This window comes from Eutrigla gurnardus (genome assembly GCF_963514095.1).
Source record: "Eutrigla gurnardus genome assembly, contig: SCAFFOLD_61, whole genome shotgun sequence".
In the NCBI taxonomy this organism is placed as follows: Eukaryota; Metazoa; Chordata; class Actinopteri; order Perciformes; family Triglidae; genus Eutrigla; species Eutrigla gurnardus.
In genome coordinates this window covers 30,130-39,932 of record NW_028155497.1, presented here as the reverse complement: position 1 = coordinate 39,932, position 9,803 = coordinate 30,130, and positions in this window count along the sequence as shown.

The following is a 9,803-nucleotide window of genomic DNA, read 5'->3' as shown; positions in this document are numbered from 1 at the left end:
CATTGTGTCCTTTTAGATGTATCCAGTGATTGGCTGTAAGCTGTTTCCTTCTGAGCCATAATGGCATTTCTCCTGCTTCAACCTGAAGGGAGCATACTGGTGCTGTTTTCATTGCTCCTTAACAAATTCTCAGTGCTCGAGCTTGAATGACATCTAGCTGTAAGAGGACTGATTTAGCTGCTGATCCATATCCCACGCTACCATACTCTATTCTAGATCGTATTAGTGCAATGTATATATGTTTTAGTGACGTAAAGTCAGCCCCCCATTCTAGCCCGGCCAAACACCTCATAACATTCAATACTCCCTTACTTTTTTGAACTATTCCCTTCACATGCTCTCTCCACGTTAATCCAGAGTCAAAGCTTAATCCCAAGAATCGCATGCTGTTTACTCTTTCTAAGTTCCTTCCATATAAGTTTACCTTTTTATTTTCACTGATTTTCTTTTTTGAGAAGAACATTACTTTACTTTTTTCCACTGGAAATTTGAAACCCCATTCTGCTCCCCATTTTTCCACTTGATCTATCCCTTGCTGTACTTTCATGACTATGTGATCTATGTTGCCTCCCCTCTTCCATACTGTCCCATCATCTGCAAACAGAGATCTTCCCATTCCTGTTGGTATGTTGTTGAAAATGTCATTTATCATTATTGTAAATAGTGTAGGACTGATAACACTCCCCTGCGGCGTACCATTCTCTACAATATAACTTTCTGAGATTTCTGACCCAATTTTAACCTGGATGACCCTTTCCCTTAGAAAATCCATGACCCAGTTAAATAACTTTCCCTCAATCCCCATGTGATGCATCTTAATCAGCAAACCTTCTCTCCACAACATGTCGTATGCTTTTTCGACATCAAAGAACACTGCGGCCACCGTTTCTTTATTTACCTGCGCTTTCCTAATGTCGTCTTCTAAACATAATATCGGATCCATTGTGCTCCTACCTCTTCTAAATCCACTTTGATACTTAGTCACCAGTCCCCTCTTTTCAATATAATACATGAGCCTCTCATTAATCATTCTCTCCATTATTTTTCCTATATGTGACGTAAGAGCTATGGGTCTGTAGTTTGTTGGCTTGCTATGATCTTTCCCAGGCTTCCTGATTGGGATGATTATCGCCTCTTTCCAGCTTTGTGGGACTTTACCCTCTCTCCAGACTTTATTGTATAGTGTTAATATTTTCATTAATCCCCCCTCACTTATATGTTTAATCATTGTATAACATATTCTATCTTTACCTGGTGCACTCCTTCTTGTTTTGGCTATTGCTCTTTTCATTTCTCCGATGGTAAATGGGACATCTAACTCATTTCCCCTACTATCCTTTCTTTCTAACACCTCCCTGTTTTCATTCCTAGTTTTCTCCCTACCATTTCTTCCCTCCTCCGTTAAATTATTTGAGCTGTGCACCGCAACAAAAGTTTTAGCCATTAACTCAGCCTTCTCTTTATTGGTTACAGCGACCTCATTTCCAGAACTCAGGACTGGATAATTCCAGTCCTTCCTATCTCCACCCATTTTTTTCAACATCCCCCAGACTTCACCTATCTTAGTAGTGCTCCCGATCGATCCACAGAACTCCCTCCAATACGACCTCTTTGCTTGTCTTATTGTTTTCCTTACCATTGCTTGTGTTGCTTATATTGGATCAGATGTTGAAAGTTATGATATCTTTTAACTAACTTAAATGCTTTGTTTCTGCTTTTAACTGCTTGTTTGCATTTTTCATCCCACCATGGTACTAACTTATTCTTCTTTCTGCCTGTACTTTTAGGTATGGAGCTGGTTGCTGCGGCTATGATCCCCCGCTTTATTTCCCTTTCCATCATTTCCACCTCTAAGTTACCGCTAATCTGAGAGAGATTTTTATCGCACTCCTTCATGAATTCTACCCAATTAGCTTTTTCTAAGATCCATCTTCCTCCTGCTCTCTCCGTGGCCTGTACTGTTGCTAAATTTATTTTATTATATATAGGATAATGGTCACTTCCTATAGTCCCTTTTTGACACACATTCCATTCACATAATGGCGCTAATGTATTGGTCACTAATGTCAAATCTAAAGCCGACTCCTTCCCAGTATTTACGTCTATCCTTGTCCCTCTCCCATCATTCACACAAACCAGATTCTTTCCATCTAACAATTCCTCCACTGTCTCCCCATTGCGGTCGTTCTTCTCACTCCCCCATAATGTATTATGAGCATTAAAATCTCCACACCACACTGCGTTACCATTGCTCTTGCCTTCCATTTCTTCCAGTTTCTTAATGTCCAACTGTCTGCATGGGTTGTAAAAATTTAGTATCACCAGCTTCCTCTTTCCTATCCATACTTCTATTATAATACTCTCCATCTCAGCTCCAATATCAATAATCCTGTAGGGAATGCCCTCTTTTACAAATGTGACACATCCGCCTCCTGTCCCTTCTCCCCTGTCTCTTCTGACTGCCACGTACTCTTTAATAATGAACTCTAAGTTTGGTTTTAACCAGGATTCCTGGATGCACATTATGTCTGGTTTTTCCTGTTGACGATAGATGAACTGTTTAAACTCCTGACCATTCGCAATTAGGCTTCTCGCATTCCACTGAAGGATTATCATTATTATTAATATTACCCAATACATGATGGTTCTTGACTGGCCTGAACACTCAACTCATCTCTTACCTCTTCCCATCTTATCCCCTTCATATCCAGATGATGTACTGCCGCTTTCACTATTATTTGTATTCTTTCTGTTTTAGATTTAACATCTGCGGTCGCATTTATGACTCCTGCTATGAATGTCACCAATCTCTTTTTCTCCTCCAACATTTTCTTTTCAACTTCTTGTACAACACTTGTCATCACTTGTTTCTCTCTCTTCTGTTGCATGCCACTGATATTCCCTTGTCCCGCTCTCTTAGCAGCTTCAGCATACGACACTTTTTCATTCACTTTTATCTGTTGCACTGTTATTTCTCTCTTCATAGCCTCACAGCCCCAGTATGCTACGCTATGCTCTCCTCCACAGTTACAGCATTTTGGCCTCACCCCCGTTCCACATTTCCCATATTCATGGTCTCCTCCACACCTTGCACACCTTCTTTTGCCTTTGCACCGGTTAGCTATATGTCCATACTCCTGACAATTGAAGCACCTCATTGGTTTTGGGACGAATTCTCTCACATTGTATTTTACAAATCCACAATAGAGTTCCCTTGGGATTGTTTTTGCATCAAACTCTACCACTACTGTTTCTGATTCTTTTTTCTCAGGTCCTCTTGTCATTCTTTTAACATCTTTAACTGTGGTATTTCTCATTTTTAGATTTCCCACTAGATCTTTTATGCTGATACCAAGGGGAACCCCTGTTATCACTCCCTTACATCCATTATTTGTCTGTTCCCCAACTTTCACTGTTTTTGTAACCTTCATTTTTCCTACACTCACCATTTTCCGAGCTTTTTCTACTTGTGTTTCTGTGTTACACCCAATAAGCAGGTTCCCATCTCCTAGCACTTTAGCGTACTTAACTTCTCCTACTTGTGCTGATTATTTTTGTGATTTTTAGTGGGTCCATTTTCTTTACCCCCCCTTCTCCCTCAAATCTCACCACTACATTAAGGGATCCCTTCTTCCCACTCCTTACCTCCTCTCCCTGCCCCTCACTCTCTGTGCCTTCCACACTATCTTTATCTTCCTTCTTTCTCTTTTTCCCACTTGCCTTTCTACACCTTCCTCCTCTCCCTACTTGCTCCCATTCACTACCCCCTTTATCAATCTCATACTCCTCTTCACTCATTTCCATACTGTTGTAACTATCTCCGTCCCCCTTCCTTCCCTCCATTTTACACCCACTTACAGAAAGCAGCGCAAGGGTACCGCTACCGGACCTATACAGGCCGTCGGTCGATACCCCCACAATCTCCTCTCTGTAAGTTACCTACCTACTTTCAACACTCGAATGACAATGTCCCGCACTCTTGTCAATTCAATTTTCACTCTTAGATTTTTAAGTTTTACCGCTCTTCCACAGATCACTCTCTCCGCTCCTCACTCAGGATTGGATGAAACAACTAGTTTCAAACAAGTATAATCGCTCGTGATTGGTTGGCAGATCTGGTCATTATAAATGTAAAGCCAACCCACGTTGGCAGATGTGTTACTATTGGTCACACTGGGTCTTTTAAACAAGAATAATCACTAGTGATTGGTTAGCAGATCTATCACTATATATATATATACATATATATATACACACATATATATATATGTTTATATATGTATATATATATATGTATATTTATACATATATATATATATACACACATATTTATTTTTATTTATTTATATATTTATAAATATAAATATGAATGAATTTATTGAGGAAAGGAAAAATTGCCAGGAGGAAGTATTCAAAGAAAGAGCTTTATTGACAACACAACTGTACAAATTTGCCCACACAACAAACAAATGAACTGGCGACATTCTGTCCGAATTTGGTCAATTTTACAGCCGCCTGCGGTGCGTGGCCCTGTACTTGGGAGTCTTCTCTAATCGCGACTGTAGAGTCGCACAGAGCTCGGTGAGCTCCTGGCTACGAGAGGATGGAGGTCACACAATCCATCCAGACACCCCGCCAACGACGCCGTCCTCCTCATCAGACATCATGTCTGTGGTGGCGCACTTCCAACGGTCCACCTCATCGCCAGCAAGCACACTCCGTCTCGTTTCCAGCAGCTGTAAAACAATAAATAAAGACAATCAGTACTGCGCGATGCACTGCGCATGGACACAACACATCTATTAATGCACCTGAAAAATAGGTTTAGGTAGGTTTGGTCAAATTGACCAAAAACGGATCTAATAAATCTAATAAGTCTCCCCCTCTTTCTCCTGGAACGACTCCGAGCTGACGTCTTCACAGCTTCCGCCTGCGATGCAAGATCAGGCTGTGTGTGTCTGAAGCTCCTGCGTACCGTTTCATAGTATGTCTTACAGGCAGCTGGAAAACAATTAAATGAGTGGTATGAATAAGAAAACTTAAGTCACAGTAAAATTAAAACAAGGAAGAAGAAAACAGTAAAAGTGACTTACACACAATGGCGTCACTATCAGCGTCATAGAAATTCGGACTTGCGGACAAAGCTCCGAGCAAGTAAGAGGGGACAGCTTCGTTATGAGGCGAGGTTCGTCTGTGAAAACAAAATGAACAGTTAAGATAGGTATCTACTGTTAACGCATCTATTTCCTTATACAGCAGAATGAAAGCATATTCTTTAAATCGTACCCTTGCTCCGGTTCGTAGCGCCTACAATTCGTCTCCGAGTTGTGAAGACGGCGTACTGCTTCCTGTAAAAGACCAACAACATACACTCAACAAAGCAACTTAACGTTACACTGGTTCCTCTCTCTTGTTCTTTTACAAGGCTACTATGCTACTTTTAGCTTGGACTATTAGCTTTTAAGCTACTTTTAGCTTGGGCTTGCTTTGCTAATTTTAGCTTAGCTAGCAGTCACCGAACATATTCTTACCGCAATCATCCTGAGAGTCTCCAGCAGTCCTGGATATAAGAATTGTAACATTTAAACCACATTTTCTTAAGTGAAGCCTCTCAGAGCAGCATCCCTCTTGCCGGTGAACGTGAACGTCTCCTACTCGTTCCCCCCACTGAATGAGGCGCCCGGTGTCTGCATCCGCCCCTTTAACGGACAACGGTGCACGGCGTTATTATCACCGTTAGTAAATATATAACTACGGTTTAACATAAGCACTATATTATTAGTTAACGTCGGTAAAAACGGCACATTTTCCGCTTCGCTTGCGCTCGCTAACCTCTGTGGTAAATTAGCGTCAGTAGGCTAGCCGGCTGCCAGGACCTTCGATTCGTAACGTTAACGTACAATGCCAACAACAATAAAGTAACGTTCATTATCAATACGATTTAAAAGTCAGCTGGAAACATAAAAGTCATGTTACAGTATACTTACATGTGTACGCGGTTTGTGTCGGGCTGTCGCCAGAATCACCGCAGTCGTCCGCCATTATCCAAAACTTGTGAAGTCAGACGAGCCGCAATGCATTTTGGGAAGTTGAGTAGATTTAGCAAGGTCCGCTGTATACTCTGAAATTCTTGCCAATGCAGTATACATCCGGGCATTTCTCGCGTACACAAATTCACATACTATTGTATGTGAACGCACTACGTACGTCCCAATTAAGTACGAGTAGGACGTTAGTATGGCATTTCTAACACAGCCGAGATCTATGATCTATGAACCCATCCTTGACCCTCTAGCAGAACTACGACCAGCCATTATAAAGCAGTTTATAGTTGTTAATGTTGTGTCAAAAGGTACTGCATTTAAACATGTTATTGCGCAAGTTTCCTGGCTTCATCCCCATCCGGACAGACATTTTTATGGAAAGCCAATAGAAGTTTGGAGCTTGCAGGGAACAGCCCAGCAAGACCAAAGAAAGGGTCACTGTAGTCATACCACTATGCACAGTGGTTGAGCTCTAGGAGACTGTGATGTTGTTTGCATGAATGTACATTTTACCTTTGTGGCAAAGCCTGATTAAAAGTAATTGTTGAAGCAAATTGTTTTGTGTATCTTTGAATGAAGATGAAATGAAGTTATATCTTTGAATGAAGATGAAATGAAGTTAACACCTTTCAGAAAAATGTCGCCTGGGGGAAAACTCCCCCTGCTACCCTGATTTGCATTTGTATAGCTCACAGCATTTTCATTTACATGTTAAAGCCTCCCCTAGGATTACGGGGAGGGGGGTCATGGGGGGACAACTGCCAAGCAAGGCCCACGTCAATTCCCGGCAATTTACGTCAGTTTTCTGTGTTTCCTGCAAATTGCCGCTTGCAGTCGTAAACCTGAACTTCCACGGGAATTTACAGGGCCGCTAACTGACGAAAATCCCACTTTTCATGCAGTGGAACGCACTACGTACTCAAATTTACGTCACAATTAAGTACGAGTAGGACGTTAGTATGGCATTTCGAACACAGCCGAGATCTATGATCTATGAACCCATCCTTGACCCTCTAGCAGAACTACGACCAGCCATTATAAAGCAGTTTATAGTTGTTAATGTTGTGTCAAAAGGTACTGCATTTAAACATGTTATTGCGCAAGTTTCCTGGCTTCATCCCCATCCGGACAGACATTTTTATGGAAAGCCAATAGAAGTTTGGAGCTTGCAAGGAACAGACACGTCATACCCAGCATCATTTCTGCCTGTTGAGCGCATTGCTGGGAGATGTGTGGTTAACACATCCACTGTGCATTTAAGCACAGAAAGGGTCACTGTAGTCATACCACTATGCACAGTGGTTGAGCTCTAGGAGACTGTGATGTTGTTTGCATGAATGTACATTTTACCTTTGTGGCAAAGCCTGATTAAAAGTAATTGTTGAAGCAAATTGTTTTGTGTATCTTTGAATGAAGATGAAATTAAGTTATATCTTTGAATGAAGATGAAATGAAGTTAACACCTTTCAGAAAAATGTCACCTGGTGGAAAACTCCCCCTGCTACCCTGATTTGCATTTGTATAGCTCACAGCATTTTCATTTACATGTTAAAGCCTCCCCTAGGATTACGGGGAGGGGGGTCATGGGGGGACAACTGCCAAGCAAGGCCCACGTCAATTCCCGGCAATTTACGTCAGTTTTCGGTGTTTCCTGCAAATTGCCGTTTGCAGTCGTAAACCTGAACTTCCACATCAATTTACAGGGCCGCTAACTGACGAAAATCCCACTTTTCATGCAGTGCTCACTGCTACCCTATTGGTTTACTTTCATCACATGGCCACGTGCTTCCTTTAATTGACTGCGGTGAAACACGGCACCTTCTTTACATTAAAATATGACTTTATGCACGCGCACGCACACATACACACACACACACACACACACACACACTTATTTTATTTTTTATACAGTGGACGGTACAGGAGGAGGATGTAGAGGAAGAGGGATGATCCCTCTACCTCTACATCCGCCCCGCGTGAATCTCCTGATGACATGACAGCTATGTCTGTGTGCATTATCTGTCTTTCATAAACAACCAATGTTAGATGCAGGATATGCATATCACTTATACATACACACACTTATATCATATTTCATATTTCACATGATGCATTATGACTAACTTTCCTTATATTCAATTCATTTGTATTATTCATGTCCTATTAAATAAAATCCTGTATTAGTCCGACAGTGACACACTGCAGGGTTACAACAGCAAGAGTATAAATAACAGAGCAGTGCAAAATACAATACAAAATACTATAGTATTTTTTATAGTAACAAATTTCACTGTAAAATAACAGTAAATTACTGGCAGCAGGGACACCAGTAATTTACTGTTATTTTTACAATGCAACTACTGTTATTTACTTTAACAGTATATTACCGTACAGTATATGAACGTAAAATAACGGTGGGTGTTGTGGTTGTTTTACAGCGCATCTACTGTAATTTATCGAACAGTATAATTTAGAATTTAAAAGTTTTTTGGATTACAGAACATGACAGTAGGATAACTGGGTTATGATAATTTTACAGCGCATCTACCGTTATTTATTTAAATACTGTTTTATGCTGTTACATTTCAGTTATCTACTGTTATTGTTAAATGACTGATTTAACTGTTAATTTACATGCGAGGGATGAATATTTTACAGTATTTTACGATTATTATAAAATACAGTAGGCTACTGTTGTAAATCCACCGCAAATTTACAGCAATTCGTTACAGTGTAAAATAATGAACTACAACAATGTGCATATGTACATATGTGTTAGCAGCGTGTGTGTGTGTGTGTGTGTGTGTGTGTGTGTGTTGTCAGAACCCCTCTCTCTCCTATGTTTCCTATCTGTCCACTGCTAATAGAGGCGTCTATGCCTAATAAAATCTTTAAAAAAAAAAGAATATGGTAATTAGGTTACATTTATATTGACTACATTAAATTGGAAATTCAATTTAACACACCTTATAAGCAACACTTAGTGCCACCAGCCAATATTAGTGGTTCCTATCCATCATCAGCCACTAGATGGAGCCATCTCATTAAACAAAAGGATGATACAACTTGTGCCAGTGGGTTTATTAGAATACAGATGGTTTTAGAATGTCCCCAACCTAAAACATGTATTTAGAAAATAAAATCACAATGTTTAATTCACTGTTTTTAATTACAATATAAACACAACATTTACTAATCATGTTCACATTGGAAACATCCAAACTCAGCTGGATCACATTTTACTGCAACATCAGGTTAAAGATACTGAAGTTTCACTTCGCCGACTGGAAAATAACTCAATCGCAACCATGATGTGGCCCCACTGACCTCGGACCCGTGTTTTCAGGGCCAATAGCTCATGGTAGCTACTGTCATCCCACTTCATCCCTTATCCCTAATCCTCAACCGGCCATGGTCATCACACATCTGCATCCTGGTGAAAACAACATCGCCAACAGCTGGATTTATTCAGGATTCTTAAGACGTCTCTGAGGAAACAAGGGACAACCGTTCAAAAATACTACTGGGTTTATAACCATACAAAGTGTTGTGGTAATTCTTTAACCTTCCTTTTGTTAACACAGCTCCGGTGGATAAGAAAACTTACTTCAAACACTACAATTGTCTTTGTCTTTGTCTTTTATTTGAAGCTTCAAAGGTAAAAGTCATACAGAGTCTGCAGGAGAGTACAAAGATGGCGAAAGAGCAGAGATACTTTATAATCTTGAGACAGGTGTGTGTGTCAGTGCTGTCTTTTGT